The 15,976-nt window shown below is 50.3% G+C and overlaps 1 protein-coding gene across 1 annotated transcript in view; it reads left to right on the plus strand.

Moving 5' to 3' along the window:
• The window catches only part of CDH13 (cadherin 13), a 1,034,759-nt gene that overhangs the window by 415,334 nt on the left and 603,449 nt on the right, over positions 1-15,976 (plus strand). The window lies entirely within an intron of this gene.

The following is a 15,976-nucleotide window of genomic DNA, read 5'->3' on the forward strand; positions in this document are numbered from 1 at the left end:
CCACTATAAGTCTCAAAAAGATCTAAGGAATCTCAACACTGTGTATTTGGGGTCATTTATGGCAAATCAACATATTCTTTAAAAAAAATTGAATCCTGTAAATGCCAAAGGATCAGCCTAGGTGTGTAGGATCCAAACCCAAAAACTAACTCACTATCTCATCCTTGTAGTAACGGTTTACAGCAGGGATCCTGGCCGTCGTCTTACTGGTGCAGGCAGTCCACCGCACACAGTAAGAACAACAGGGTAGGTTCTGATGAGTGGGAGGTAAGAGCCCCACCCCGATTTCCATACGTGCTTGTCTCAGATGCTTAAGGAAAGCCGCTAACAGGAGGCAGCACCCCTGGGGTTTCGATGGGAGGACATTCTAACTAAATGACTGCAGTGGGGATAAAATCAAAAGCAGAAAAGTATAAAATCTGTTCAAAAAGAAAAACCTGTAGCATTTGTTCTGGCACATGTGATACCAACAGATAAAGGACATGAGAAAAGTTGTCTGAATTCTCAGTTTTCAAGGACCTTTAATGTTCAGCTCATAGGATAGAGTGGACAGTGATAAGTGGAGTTTCGTGCATTCATTTCTTTCGGCGACCCATCTCTGTTGCAGAACTAGTGTGTGGTGTCCTAAAGGTAACCTCTTATGATCTTCTGATCCTGTCCTCCCGTTGTTCATCGATTTGCTTGAGCGGGCCCAGTAACGTCTCCATTGGAGACTTTGTTGTTACTGTGTTTGGCATATCGAATACTTCACGGGTAGCTTGCCAGGCTCTGCCGTGCAGGCGAGATACTCTCGGTAGGTTGCCGGGCTCTCCGAGAGGGGCAGAGGAATCGAACTCGGGTCGGCCATGTTGGCTGCGTGCAAGGCAGACGCCCTACCGCTGTGCTATCGCTCCAGCCCAAAGGTAACCTCTGCTGAGTGATGTTTTGGAATGCATGGTCTGAAATTTGGATGGAGCAAAAGAAAATGAGGCTTGAAGAAATACAGAAGCCAAGACAAGTGGCCAGTGGGATGGTCCAGAGAAGCAATATTGGTGTCTAGGACCAGGAAACCTCCAAGGAGCAAGTCAGGAGGGGCCCAAACTAAAGCCATGACAAGCAGATATGTTCTGTTCTCATTTTAGTGCTTGCTTTTAGGTAGGTAGAGATATCTGGCTCATCACTGGTTTCTTTCAGATATTACCATACTCCACGCATATTCAAGGAAATGTACAATAACATATTTTAATGTCTAGATCTCACATTTTATTTTATCACATGTCATTACCACCACAATGCTTTGCTTTTCTTTATGCTTGAAGCCATCAATCACCTTTTCAGGATATATAAAAATAGGAATAAAGTCATATTTTCCACATATGCACCACTTCTCCTGCTCTTTATTCTTTTGTGCCCTTCCACATTTCCATATAATATCTTTTTCCTTTTGACTGAAGGAGTTTTCAACATTTCTCCCAGTGCTCTATGATTTCTTTCACCTTATCTATATCTGAAAATGTCTTTGTTTATCCTTAAGTTCAGGGAAATGTTTCCACTGGGTTGAGAATTCTGGATTGACTTTTTTTTTTTTTTTGAGTGTTCCAAAGATCCATGCTGCGATCCTCTGGCTTGCATTGTTTCTAACAAGCCGTAGGCTGCTGTCCTTATCTCCTCTCCTCCTGTTGGAAGTCCCAGTATGCTCTTCAGATAGTATTCTTCACTGGTTTGAAGCATTTAGTCATGATAAGAAATAATTCTGAGGGGTGAATGGAAAGAACATTGAAGTAGATAAGATGTGAGTACTGGGAAACAGGTGAACTAAATGGAACCGTGCAACAATTCCGTTGTTACTTCAGCGTCATTGCTGATGTAAAGAAAATCATCATCACAGAACCCACCCCAGGGCATGGAGAGAGCCCAATCAGGGGACAGAGCTGGTACACTGCTGCCTTGGGACTCAGGTTCGATCCCTGGCACCCAAGAAGTTCTCCCGAGCACCTCCAGGAATAATTCCTAAGTAGGGAGCCAGGAGTAACCCCTGAGCATCATCAGACATGTGGCTTCAAAACCAAAAATAAAAATAAAAATAAAATGTGAGTCTAAAAGGCAGCAGGCCAGCCAGTACACAGGCGGGGACTGGTTCTGGCTTCTCCAGGCCCCGGGAGGGCGTCCCTGGGCAAGATCCCACTTTTCTGGGCCTCCCGGCTCTCACTGTCACTTAGGAATAGAACAGCCCCAGGTTTGCTGAGTGCTCTCAGTGGACAAGGACTTTCAAGTGGCTTTTAAGACCTGTGGCTGCCCTTAAAGCCTGTGGCAAAAGTGTTCTCATGTCTCTTTGGTGTTCTCCTATTGATTAGTTTACTGGAGAATCTACAGTGGATATACAGAAGCAACCAGACAGGTGCATCTCGCCTAGGTGGCCCCAGGACTGTTGCGAAGCACCCTTCTTTGCCTGGGAGCCCCAAGAGACATGCAGAGCTCCATTACCGAATAATTGTTGGAGCTGCCAAGCCTGACTTTGAAACAGGACTTGAACCCTCAGTTTGTAAAGGAAGGATGAGTATTAGTTGGCAACTGAATATAATTACACATTTTCCTCTTTTAGTTTAGCAGTTGTTTGACTGGATCACTGTATCGCTGTGTCACTGTCATCCCATTGTTCATCAATTTGCTCACACAGGCACCAGTAATGTCTCCATTTGTCCCTGTTGCATGCTAGTGTAGCCCAATAGCGTATTGGGGGCTCTTTCAGGGTCAGGGGAATGAGGACCGTCATTGTTACAGTTTTTGGCATATGGAGTACTTCACAGGTAACTTGCCAGGCTCTGCCGTATGGGCAGGATACTATCGTTAGTTCAGTTGGAAGAGTGTTAGACTAAAGTTTGACTGGATGCACCTCAAAATCACAGGGAAATCTCAGCTGCTGGAGAATGTCAAACAGTGACTCTCCCATCCCCCATCTTGGTTCATGAGATCTGTGTACCTCTGAACCTTTAAGGGCCTCAGTACTCAATGAGGCAGGAGGGCGCCCACATGGGCAGGTAGTGTCATGAAGATGGCATGACCCGGGTAAACTGCATCATGTGGGATAGACGTGGACACTGAATTCAAAGGTGAATTTCTGCAATCCTCCCGGAAGCAGAGAACAAAGGGAGGCAAGAGACACCAAACAGGCTGATGAAAGACACTTTGCTGATTCTGGACTTCACCGAAGAACTCGCCATAAAGAGGCGATTACGGCTTAAGTAGGTTAATGTGACCCTTGGCGTCTTAATTAAAACGTCTCTCACAATGGGGGAAGAGAAACCGTACTAGAAGCTTCGGGGAGGCGTCAATGAAAGAAAAGAAATGGACAGGGGAGAAAAAAAAGAGAATAATTTAGGTTAAACATGGAGAATAACACTCTAAGCAAAATCATTGTGATTTTTCACTCATAAAGGGTAGTTAAAAATTGGTTGGACAAAAGAGGCAATTGGCTTTGCGTGGCCAGAGTGGGAAATAGCTTTCTAATTTTAGAGTTTGCAGCCATCACATCAAGAAGTTAATGACCAAAAACAGAGCCAGGAGATAAAAATGGGAGCAAGAAGGATCTCAAAAATAGAGCAGCCCCGGTCACAGGGGCCCTTCCTTCCTCCCTGGGGCCCTTCCTTCCTCCCCAGGCGCCCTTTTTTCCTCCCCAGGAGTCCCTCCCTTCCTCCCTAAGGCCGGGCTGCTGTGTCTGACAAAGGCCCCCCAGGCCTCAGACCAGGCAGCCCCCCTGTCACTGGGGAAGTTGAACTGGAGGACCCCCATTCCCATTCTCCAGACACCTGAGATTTAGCCGGGAGGAAATGAAGGAGGGTCCAGAGAGAAAGGACACCAGGGAGGGCACTGGCCTGCAGGCAGGCGGCCAGGTTCCATGCCCGGTGTGCTATACAGTGCCTGAGCACCTACGGGAGAGTGATCCCTGAGTCGGGCATCCTGTGGCTCAACATCCCCCCTGCAAAGGAAAGAGGCTAAGTTTGTATTCAGTGGAACCTGGCCATGAAACCCGAGGAGAACAAACATCCAGAAAGTACTATCTAACAGGAACTCAGGATTACCTTCCCTCGAGTCATGTCTGTGACAGGGGTCTGAGACGAGGGTCCCACAGTTGTCACCACAGATGAGATGCGACACTCGGGGAAGGTCTTTGACAGGGTCACTGTGACTCCAGTGGGTGCCGCAGTCTCGGGATCCCTCCTTCCCGCCATCCGGGAAACTGTCACAGGAGAAAAAAGTGGACCAAGTGACCCTTTATACCCAATGACACTATCTGTACCTCACCATGAGAGCGGGGTGGCTAGCACAGCGGGTCCACCCTGCTACAGTCTCAGGCGGCCTGAGTCGTTCCTTAACCTGTGTTTGTGGACTGGGTGACACAGGAGTAAAGAAAGTTTGGCATTGAACATCAGACGCTAAAAATTGCCCCAGCGCTGCCTTTTCAGCTTAGCAGAAAGTACAGGAGCCCGAGAATGGCACGGAAATTGTCTCTTATTAGTTACCACAGATCTGTGAGGAAATTTTTTCTTTGGATTTTAACATTTTCTAATCATAAAAGAAAACAACCGGATGCCACGCCACTGGCCGAGCAAGTGAAAACAGAGATAGATAAATGGGACTATCTTAAACTAAGAAGCTTCTGCACCTCCAAAGAAACAGTGACCAAAATACAAAGACAGTCTACAGAATGGGAAAGAATATTCACCAAATACACATCCGACAAGGGGTTGATTTCAAGGATATACAAGGTACTGGTTAAACTACACAAGAAGAAATCACCCAACCCCATCAAAAAATGGGGCGAGGAAATGAACAGAAACTTTCGCAAAGAAGAAATCCGAATGGCAAAAAGGCACATGAGAAAATGCTCTACATCACTAATCATTAGAGAATGCAGATCAAAACCACAATGAGATACCATCTCACACCTCAGAGACTGGCCCACATTCAAAAGAACAAAAGCAACCGATGCTGGCGTGGATGTGGCGAGAAAGGGACACTCCTTCACTGTTGGTGGGAATGTCCACTGGTTCAGCCCTTCTGGAAAACAGTATGGACGATTCTCAAAAAATTAGAAATTGAGCTCCCATTTGACCCAGCAATACCACTCCTGGGAATATATCCCAGAGAGGCAAAAATGTGTAGTCGAAGTGACATCTGCACTTGTTTGTTCATTGCAGCACTCTTTACAGTAGCCAGAAACTGGAAGAAACCTGAGTGCCCAAGAACAGATGACTGGTTAAAGAAACTTTGGTACATCTACACAGTGGAGTACTATGTAGCTCTTAGAAAAGATGACGTCATGAAATTTACATACAAGTGGTACAATATGGAAAGTATCATGCTAAGCGAAATGAGTCAGAAAGAGAGGGATAGACATAGAAAGATTGCATTCATCTGGGGGATATAAAATAACAAAATATGAGATTAATACCCAAGAATAGCTGAGATCAACACCAGGAGGATTACTCCATAGTTTAGAGGCCAGCCGGGTATTCTAGGGGAAAGGACAGTTCAGATAGAGAAGGAAGCACCAAATGGAGGGTATTTGGAGGATCCTCCCAGGAGGGGAGATGCAGGTTGAAAGTAGACTGGACTGAACATGTTCGCCACTCAATGCCTCTTTTGCTGATCACAACACCCAAAAGGAGAGAGAAAACAAAAGGGAGTGCCCTGCCACAGTGGCAGGGGGGATGGGGGGAAAGGGGGGGGAGGGATATTATCCTTGGTGGTGGAAAATGGGCACTGGTGGAGGGATGGGTATTTGATCATGGTATGACCGAAATCCAAGCACAAAAATTTGTAAATCTACAACTGTACCTCATGGTGTTTCACTAATAAAAAATAAATTAAAAAAAAAAAAGAAAACAACTTACTGGAAAAAATTGTATTATATGGTACAGGAAGACAAGTCAGCACACCCCAGTCTTTCATTGATGTCGAATCTGTCTAGACACGACGTGTAGCACACATACACACAACACACATGTATACACACATACATACACACAACACATCACACACATATGCACACATACAGTCCACATGACATATACACATGCATACACATATACAACCATACACACTAGACACATATACAGTACACACAGACATAAACATATATACACACATGCATGGCTGTGGCTGGAACCGGAGGTCTTTGGCTGCTGGGGCTCTGCTCAGGGTGGGGAGGGAAACTCAACCCACCCTCTTCCAAGGGGCCCTGGTGAGGACAGCCAGGCGCGGAGGCAGGAGACTCTGCGCTGTTCTCTTTCGGGAGCTGGGTTTTATAGTCTCTGGGTCTTGGCCGTTGATGGGATTACATGGTGCCGGGGGCAGTTGGTGGGTATAACGCCTACATACTGGAAGATGGAGGATCTGGGTGGAGGAGGCCCAATCCCAATCTGAGCAGGCTTGGAGATCTATGCCCCAGGTCCCGCACACCTGGGTTCGGACGAGCCTCACGCATGAAGGAACTAGCAGAGGAACCCAGGTGTGCAGGGGCATAGATCTCCAAGCCTGCTCGGATTGGGACTGGGCCTCCTCCACCCAGATCCCCTTCCAAGTACAAGTCCAGAGAGCGTCCATGCCCAGAGAGCCCCTTCCGGTACGGGCAGTGGAGAGCACCCAGACACCCCTGAGGGCGCCAGTCATGGGTCCCCAGGAACCTGCTTGCTCAGGAAGTTGCCTCCAACCCCTGCCTTCCCTTCCTGCCCATCTCCTGGGGGCTCTGGGCTCAGCCACTGTATCCGCTCCCCACTCCTCATCTCGAAATCTGTTTTGAGGGAGACCAAGAGCTCCTGGGGGTCATGGTTCTGGCATCCCCTGGGCCCCCATGAGGATATAAGGGGGAAACATCACAGGGGAACCACGAGAGGCTGGTATGTGTCAACCCGCTGAGGATCAGCACAAGGGTGTGGGAGAGAGAGGCAGGGATGGACTCCGGGGGACCCCCTGGGAGTGGAGGCTGGAGTCAGGGCCCCCTGTGGCCCGGGGCCAGAGGCAGGGGTCTCCTGCGTGGGACCTGAGTGGCGGGGCTCCTCTGAGGGCACAGCACACGGCAGCCATTCCCACAAACGCCCACAGCATTGGAAAGGAGCATCTGTCCAAGTATGAGCCGCCTTCCAGGCCAGCCACCTTGGTGCACTCTGCAGACCAGAGGCGAGTCGTGTGGGGACGTGCTCACACCCTAGAACGCTTCCTCCCGTCATCCAGCTGTTGGGACCAGAGCACGCGTGTACCTTAGAAAAACAAGCCCATCTGTAAGGTGTTGCGTGCTGCCGCCAGGCATTCCGAAGGAGCCGTTTAACATGAATATTTGATCAGCGTGGGGCAGAGGGAGGGAAATCGTCTCCGTTATGTTCCCATCGCCGGCGCACGCCTGCCTGCATGGGCCTCTGACTCGCGCAGCGAGATGTGCCTCAAACGTTCCTCACCTCCAATAGAACTAGCGGGTCCCGATTGGTGTTATTCTTGCTCCTGCTAGATTCATAAAATATTTCGGAGGCAACAGCGTCTTGGACATGTGGTTTGGCAGGCTTTCCTCGCAAGCATCTGCTTCTGTTTCATTTTGCAACCAGCAGCACAAACATGGCGCTGGAATGCTTGGCAGAAAGAGAGAGAGAGAGAGAGAGAGAGAGAGAGAGAGAGAGAGAGAGAGTCTAAGGGGTGCTATTGTTTCACTGTTTTTAGTTTTGAATTCAACTAATCAAATGGGATGATTTGAGGATATCACACATCAGAAAAGAAAACGTGGGGGCCAGAGAGATACGCCAATGGGTAGGCACTTGTCTCACGCGTGGCTGATGACTGACCTAGGTTTGATCCTCGCACCCAATATGGTCCTCGTAACTGCCTTCCCCTCAAGTGACCCCTGACCATAGAGTCAGAAGTAAGCCCTGAGCACCACCAGGGGTTCCCCCCATCCCCCCAAGATATGTTCTTCAGGACTGGGTTCCCAATCACCACTCAAAGGGTAGCTCAAAGTTCAAAGGCTTTTGCTCGGAACTTGGGTGACGTGCTCAGATTCAAAGACTCCTGAGAGCGTGGCCCGGCCTGGCCGCTCCTGCCTTCAGACACTCTTGGAGCCGGGGAGCTCTCTGCTCTAGCCTCGTTCTTCAGCCATCCTCACTTCCACTCCTCAAGGCTGTCCCCGGGCCTGTGACTTTTCTCTCCTTGTCTCTTCTGACCTGGGTGGAGCCCACTTTCCCCAGAGTCTAGCTTCGTTGCTGTTTCTTCCAGAGAGCAATGACCTACCGCTGCCCCCCAAATGGCCGGCATTCCCTCTTCCCTTCCAGTCAGAGGCTGACACCGAGTGTCTGTGGACAAACTGCCTAGAGACGTATGCGGATTTGTTGGAGGGTGTTGTCTGGCTTCCCAAGCAGGAAGCTCCAAGCGTGTGTGTTGAGGTCCGGGTATCTCTGTTCTGCATTCTATTCAGCTTAGAAGCTGCTATTGTGTCTGCTCCATAGAAGTGAATTACTAAATCTCTGTGCCCTGGATAATTGCATACCTAAATGTATGCAGAAATGATAAATGATGAATAGAACCTACCTTCTTAGCCAGCAGTTTCTGATAGGATTAAAAACAAACCAACTTTAAGACTTCATTAATCTGAGGACAGCACCCAGATGGAATATCTGGTGTCCAGTGAGAATCTAGGAGACCAGGAAAGTCACAAGTTAGTCTAGGGAGTTAGGGACTCTTCCTGGAAAAGTGGCATTTGGCCTTGAGCTTAAAGGTTTCTCCAAAAAGAGAGGACAAAGAGGAGGGGGGAGCAAGTGTGTTTGCAGCGTTGCCAGAAGGCCAACGGCTATGATGTCCGTCACAGTGGCAGCCACGGCCAAGTGTTAGGGAAGAACTGGACAGTGGGCACTAGCCGGTGCCAAGGCCACCTTGGCACAGTCCTGCGATTTCCCACACGGCATCAGAGCTCTCAGGTGTGGAGGATGCTCTTGCCCCACAGACGCACCTGCTGGAGTTCAGCACCAAGATCTGGGACTGTCCGCAGACCAGGAAAATGAGACTTCTGCATGGAGTCATGAAGCACCTCCTTTACTCAGTCTCGGGGACTCATATTTTAAAGGGACCCTCAAGATCCTAAAGACAAAGGATCACTGTCACTGTCACTGTTCATCAATTTGCTCGAGAGGGCCCAGTAGCGACTCCATTGTGAGATTTGTTGTTACTGTGTTTGGCATATTGAATACATCACGGGTAGCTTGCCAGGCTTTGCCGTGCGGGCGCGATAATCCCGGTAGCTTGCTGGGCTCTCCGAGAGGGGTGGAGGAATCAAACCCAGCTCGGCCGGGACGGCTGTGTGCAAGGCAAACGCCCTACCGCTGTGCTGTCACTCTAGCCCAAGACAAAGGATAAACTCTGTCTAACTCAGCTCCAGTCCCGCCCAGCTGCCCGCAGCACAAATGCGGGCCTTAGACGTGTCAGAATGGTGAGCACACAAGCAACTGACCCTTAAAGGGCGACACAGGCTAACTTTTGCTCTGTCCACATCGGGTCAAGCCAAGTCTGGAGCAGAGCATGTCCTTGGTGTGCTGGGCACCCCCTCCACCCCACCCCAGGGGATAGAACGAGGTGCAAAGCTCCGGTTCACTTTGCTCACTCATTTCACCTCTTGCCTGCACGTCTTGATTTCTGGCTCCTTAGCTGTTGGGTTGTCATTTGTTTACACATGCAGCTAACACGCTTTCCTCTGAGTCTGTAGGGCAAGCTCATCGCCTTAGCGACCCAGCTGGTGTGCCAATCTTGGTAGTGAGGGCATCACGCAGGCGTCAGGAGCCCACAGCAGCTCTGAGACAGGGAGAGGCAGGGGGGAGAGAGAGAAGGAGGGTTAGGTCAGGCCTTCGTGGATGGGCTGGACTTTCCAGGGCAGGGAGGACTTTGGTGGTGAGCTCTTAGAAACAGATGGTTAAATAGAGGGTACCGTGTTGAGGCGGGGGAAGGAGGGAGATGGGTGGCCACGGGATAAATACATAGATGATGGTTGGATAGATAAAAGATAGACAGGTGGGTGGGTCGTATGTTGATAATAGCTAACTAGATGTTAGATGATAGATGATAGATTATAGCTAGATGATGGATGGATGGATAGATAATAGACAAGGTCTTGGTGCTTAGAAGGTTGTGTGTCTGTACGAGTGGATTCTGTCTATGGGGGGAGGGAGTGCATATGTACGTAGGGGGTGTTTGTGGCTTGAAGTCGGAAGAACTAGCCAAGGGATGAAAGGTCTCCTTAACCTCCCACTTCCTCTGTGATGGACGGTGGTGGTATTTTTTAACAAAACTCATCATGCCAGAGCAAATCGCTCTCAGAGTGTTTCTTTGCTTCCTCCCACTGGATTCTTGGCTGTGAAACTCCCCTTTAAAGACTGTCCGTGAGTGCTTAAATGTTGCTTTTTGAGCGGGAAAACTCGCCCATCTGTACCTTTCTCTTCTGCGCAGAGACAAGATTCTGCAGGCTGGGTAATGCCTCGTCCCTTATTGTCCTCGCATCCGAGGCAGTTAGGGGACTGCAGGGGCATCTGAGGGGGACCTGGGGGCAATTTTAGAAACCCAGATTGAGTAAAGCAGGGTAGCATGCAATGTCCCCCCCCAGCCCCCTCGCATGACAAGGAGGGTGGGCAGAGCCAAGTTTGATGGCCAGAGAGCAGGGCTGGGCAGATGGGGTGCCCGGGGAGCCGCCCACCTGGGGATCAGGGAAGACCCCACTGCAACTGCAGAAAACAAAGCCGAGATCCACGAGGCTGATTCCAGTCTAGCCGCAAGACAGAATTTCTCAAACTCTTCTACAGAGCCCGTTATTTTACAAAGCATTAGGCACCCCGGGATGTAAGAACCACAACCGCGCGGCAATTGTGCTGCCGTTACGGAGAAGATTTCTGTAGTCGTGAGAAAAATCGAAGCGGAAGTGCGGGCTGGCTGTTCCTTCCTTTATTAGCGGCAACGAAGCAAGGCCTGGGGCGAGGGCCCTGCTCGGCCCAGCGGGGGCTATTCCACCGCTTAAATGACCCCACGCCAGTCCCGCACCTCAACCTCCAGGATGTTTCTCTGAAGTGCCTCTTGCATACTCTCCATCCATGGCCTGTCCCTGTCCCTGTCCCAGCAAGCCCCAACCCTGCACCCCAGGGAGACGGGGCGGTCAGCCCTCATGGGGAGTCAGTCAGCCTGGTGTGGGGACAGCTGTGGATGGGTCAGCAGTGCTGGACCTCCGGGCAGGAGAGAAGGAACCGCCTAGAGATGGCTGGTGGGATGGCACAGAGGAGGGGTGGGGCCCAGCCATGCATGTGGGGGACGATGAGAGAGGGTCAAGTCTGAGAACCCCGCAGGGATGATACCATGGGGCAGTCCAGGGGCCAGTGAGGGCCACAGAGGCAGGTGCTGGTGGTCACAGCCCCCCTGTCTTCCCTGTCCCTGGCCCCACAGAAGCTAATATGGCTTCCTGGGGAGGGGATGGGACACTGTCAGTGACTTTTCTGGATCCTGGACAGCCACTGCTCAGGCCACAAATGCCCTGGACAACCTTTTCTCTGCTGGTTCTGTCTACCCTACACAGTGCCACCGGAATGGCCGTCCTGGCCTTCCTGGTGGGCAGGTCTTGCGTCCCCGGCTGCTGGTCCTTCCACTCCTGGTCTCATTCCCGGGTTGAGTGGCCAAGGGTGGCTTTCATGACTGCACCCACCTTCCCACAGCACTGGAGCACTCTGAATTGCATCGACTTCTGCAGGGACACAGTAAGCTCAGCTGCATGCAACTGGGCCTCGTCCGGCCAAGGGACCATCGGCCCTGTGTACCCCCTTTGAAGCTTTCTTAGTTCTGCTCTCATTTCTTCCTGTATTTTCTTGGCTGTCCATTCTACTGTTTCTTTCATATCTTCCTTTAATTTACTGGATGCCAGTTCCACCGTTTCTTTGAGCTCATTGAACATCCTCAACATTTTATCTCTGAATTCTGTATTGGAGAGATTATATTTGTGGGAATTCCCTGTTGAGGCTTCAGGGCTCTTTTCTTCATCCACACCTCGTGGCGGGCGGGGGGGAGGGGGGGTGGAAATCCGCACTGTTTCTTCCTGTTGCTGTGGTCTATGGAGGATGGAGGTGGGACCCTTCCGTTCACTATCAGTGACCCCCTCTCTTTGCAAGGGAGGATTCTAGATGGGCTCGATCGCTGGTGGTCTCCCTTTTTCCCCTTTAAGAATACTCCCTCTCTGGTGCTCCTCTGCTTATGGGGGCCTCTAATGCAGCCACAGGGGATGGGCTCTTTTACCTTAGGCTTGTTCGGATTCTTGCGTTCGCTGTTATTTTGGTGAGTTTGGGGAGAATTTTGTTTGGAAGAGGCTAGTGGACTACTGGCCTACAGTGTTTGGGATAGCCAGGATGTCCTTGAAAGAATTAGGTAATGGAGGCTGGGCTGTGTGTCCAAAATGGAGGGAGGGGGCTGGAGCAATAGCACAGGGGGTAAGGCATTTGCCTTGCACACGGCCCACCCGGGTTCGATTCCCAGCATCCCATAGGGTCCCCTGAGCACCACCAGGAGTGATTTCTGAGTGCAGAGCCAGGAGTAACCCCTGTGTATATCTGGGTGTGACCAAAAAGCAAAATAATAATAATAAAATAAATAATAAGTGCAGGGAAAGGCAAAAATACCTGCAGCCATGCCCACCGCATGGCTGTACCTGACAGGGGGGGAGTCGCTTGGAGTTCACCTCTGACAAGCTCCTACGGCTGGCAGGGCCCCCTTTGGCCAGGCACTCCCTGTCTGCCCCCTGGAATGAGCCCAGCACAGCCCTGGCCTTGCTACAGGCTGACGTGTGGAAGGCAATTTCCACCTCACCCGCTTTATAGTTGGCATAACTCTGCCCTGTAACTCGACAGCAGGTGCCCTGCTCGCTGACATTTGGCCCCGCTAATACTGGGGGGGATCTGTGGTGGGGAACGCAGGCAGCGTGGGCCGTCGGCTCTCTAACCTCCTCAATTTGCTGCTGCGGGTTTGCGGTGCGTGGATGGTTTCTACCTCAAGCAGACAAACTTCCACCCCAGGAGGTAATAACGCAGACGTGAAATCTCGCCCCGGGTAAGGCTGGCTGAAGCGGCTGTTGATTGCATCCAGAATGAGAAGGGGGGTGAGCCCGCTCGTCGCCCCCTCCCCCCCCCCCAGCAACCTGAGCACAGGGAGATCCGCTGCAAGGATGGAATAAATTGGAGATTGATTTCTGCAGTTCCACTCATTTGCAGACATTTGCAAACAATTCAGCGCTGCCCTCCAGCTCTGAGGGGGGCAGCCTGGTTCCACCAGAGGCTGTTTGCTCCTGGTCCCACCCTGGTTAGAGCCCAATTCCCCAGGGACACTTGAGTAACCAGGGCCAAGGCATAGCCTTGTTGGCAAGGGGGGGGCACCCTGGGAGGGACCTGCTGTCCCCCACCCACTGCCCCAGTTCCTCAGAAGTATGAGGCTTCCTCTCCTCTTCCCCCACCCCACCCCTTAAGGATGTGTCTGCATCCCTCAGACCCGCTTTCCTCTGCCGCCATCTCCTGCAGGGCACACAGCACTTGCAGCCCAACTTCCTGTCTCAGTTTGGAGCCCAGCGCGTGGCCAGACGCAGTGCGTGACCAGACACAGTTCACAGCCCCCTCAGCCCCAGCCACTCCTCTGTTCTCTGGGGACAAGGACCTCTGTAATCAATCACCTTCCTTTGGTCTCGGCTGCTTCTGTCTTGACTCTCCTTGAAGTTATGGCCACAGTCTGGTATGTCCAGAGACTTCACGCAATGGATTGACAGATACAGACAGACCCACAGAGTTACACGCAAGCATAGTTGCACACGTGTCCAGATATGCCTCTCGGGGATGGTCCTCAATCAGATCCCTCGGCTCCCCCTGGTCCCAGGCATACAGAAGCACTTGGCTGTAGAGCGTAGAGCCAAACTCCTCAGCATAGACCTGACCCAAGCTCAAAACCCAGCAGCCCACGGAGAGACCGCGCCGGCTCTCCACACCGGCAGGCAGAGACACAAACGTCACAGGTAAAGACAAGGAGAGACACGGACACGGAGACAGTCGGAACAAACACCCTTTGACTCTCCTCCCTTAGTGGGCAAACAGTTGAATTGGGGAAGGAGCTGCCCTCACCCTGGTCCTTCCTGTAATGATCCCACTGCTCCCTCGCAAGTGCTCTTTCCCTCCTGAGAACCAGAGCCTTCTGCCCCCTTTTCTTAGGCACTTTAGACCGAGGTGAACCCATTTGTCCTTATTGAGAAACTCCTGGGATACTGTGATGATTGGCAAAATGGTCTGACCAACGCAGGGTTGACTAGCTAACCAGCTAGGGGGTGAGACATGAGGTAGAAATGGTACCAGGGGGCTCCCAAGCCCACGGGGACAATCTCGGACCCACTCCCAGGCTTGAAAACATAAGCCCTTTGTTGGAACAATGGGAAGTTTGTTATTGACGATACAGTGTGCTTTCTCATTACTTCGGATTCATTTACACATATATTGTCGCTATGAACTGGGGACCCTGTTCGCTCCATTATAAAGCAGAATCACCAACCCCTTGCATTTGCATAGGATCTTAAATCTTCTCAAAGTACTTCTTCGCGACGTTCTCTCATCTGAGCCTCAAGATTTTGGGGGCTGTAAATGAGATTCATACATTGCCCATATTTTGCATAATTTCTATTCTTTTGCCATCCTCTAATAAACCAACAGAACCCTCGTTGACATTACTCATCAGTGTGTTAGAAATATAACCCACTCTGTTTATCACCACCTTCCCCGATCTGCACCGTGCCCCACTCTCGGCTCTTCAGATTGGCTGGCTGCGGGCAACACTATTTCATCTGGTTGGTTGGTTAGGTTTTGTTGTTTGTGTTGTTGGTCTTATTGGTACTGTCTCGGCCTCTCTGACTTTTCCTTCTCTGTCTTTTTCATATTTATATTCACTCCAGTTTGCTCTTGTTGCCTACATTTGAGTTTTCGTCTTCCTAGAGACCAAATAGTTTATTACTTAAATTTGACCATTGGGATTTTGAATATTATTCTTCTCTGTTTTATGTAATTGATATAAAAAATGAAGACACTCAATATAATAGCCTATATTTCCCAACACCTTTTATTCTATATATTCTCTCTGCCATCTTAGATAGAATTAGAATATTTTACACAGCCTCTCTAAGCTTGATATTCCTCCTTGGTTAAGGAGGACCAAGCTGAATTGGAGAGATTTATTGAAAATTGTAGTGCTGGAAAACACAAAATGAGGGGCTGTCTTTGCTGCCTGTGAAAGGTTCTCGGTAGATAATTATTGCCCTGTGACTTTCAGCTAGTCTATACCTCTCCACTAGCTAAAGAGTCTGAAGAAAAACCCACAGCTTTAACTGGTCTTGCTTCGTCTTACACTGTTCTTACACAGTTTTCCTTTAGAACCAAGCCCTGGTGCAATCACGTCTGTGCATGTCTCATGTGTGTGCTCATGGAGCCAGTGATGGTACCCAGCTACGATTTGCCACAAGGTTCTGACAAGAGCCCATTATCGAAAGTCAGAGGCGCTTTCTGCCATCCTGCTCATGAGACAGACACAAGTCGGCCATGCTCGCATGGGGACACTGTGCCTGGCTGCAGACTGGGGTTGTGTCAGTTCTCATCAGTCCCCATCAGTACAAAGAGAAGGACTCCGTTTCGTGCTAGTGACCCTAGGACTCCCCACTAGCCCTCTCTTATGCCTTTTGGAAAGAGGACTTCTCGAAGCTTCCAGCTCCTCGAAGAGCATCATTTGCTCTTCAGAATGTTTGGGCTCTTGTGTTCCTACTTTTCATGAGAAGTGAAACAGGTACCTTGAAGCGTTTCCTTTTCCTTAACTCTCAGCCCTTTTCCAGTCAGGTTCCAAATGAGCTAGATTTATAGCAAGAGTGGGTAGGCTGCTTCTCATGCACACATCTGACCCAGCCTTGATCCCCAGCACCTCATAT

Source organism: Sorex fumeus, unplaced genomic scaffold (genome assembly GCF_029834395.1).
Source record: "Sorex fumeus unplaced genomic scaffold, SorFum_2.1 ptg000122l, whole genome shotgun sequence".
Classification (NCBI taxonomy): domain Eukaryota; kingdom Metazoa; phylum Chordata; class Mammalia; order Eulipotyphla; family Soricidae; genus Sorex; species Sorex fumeus.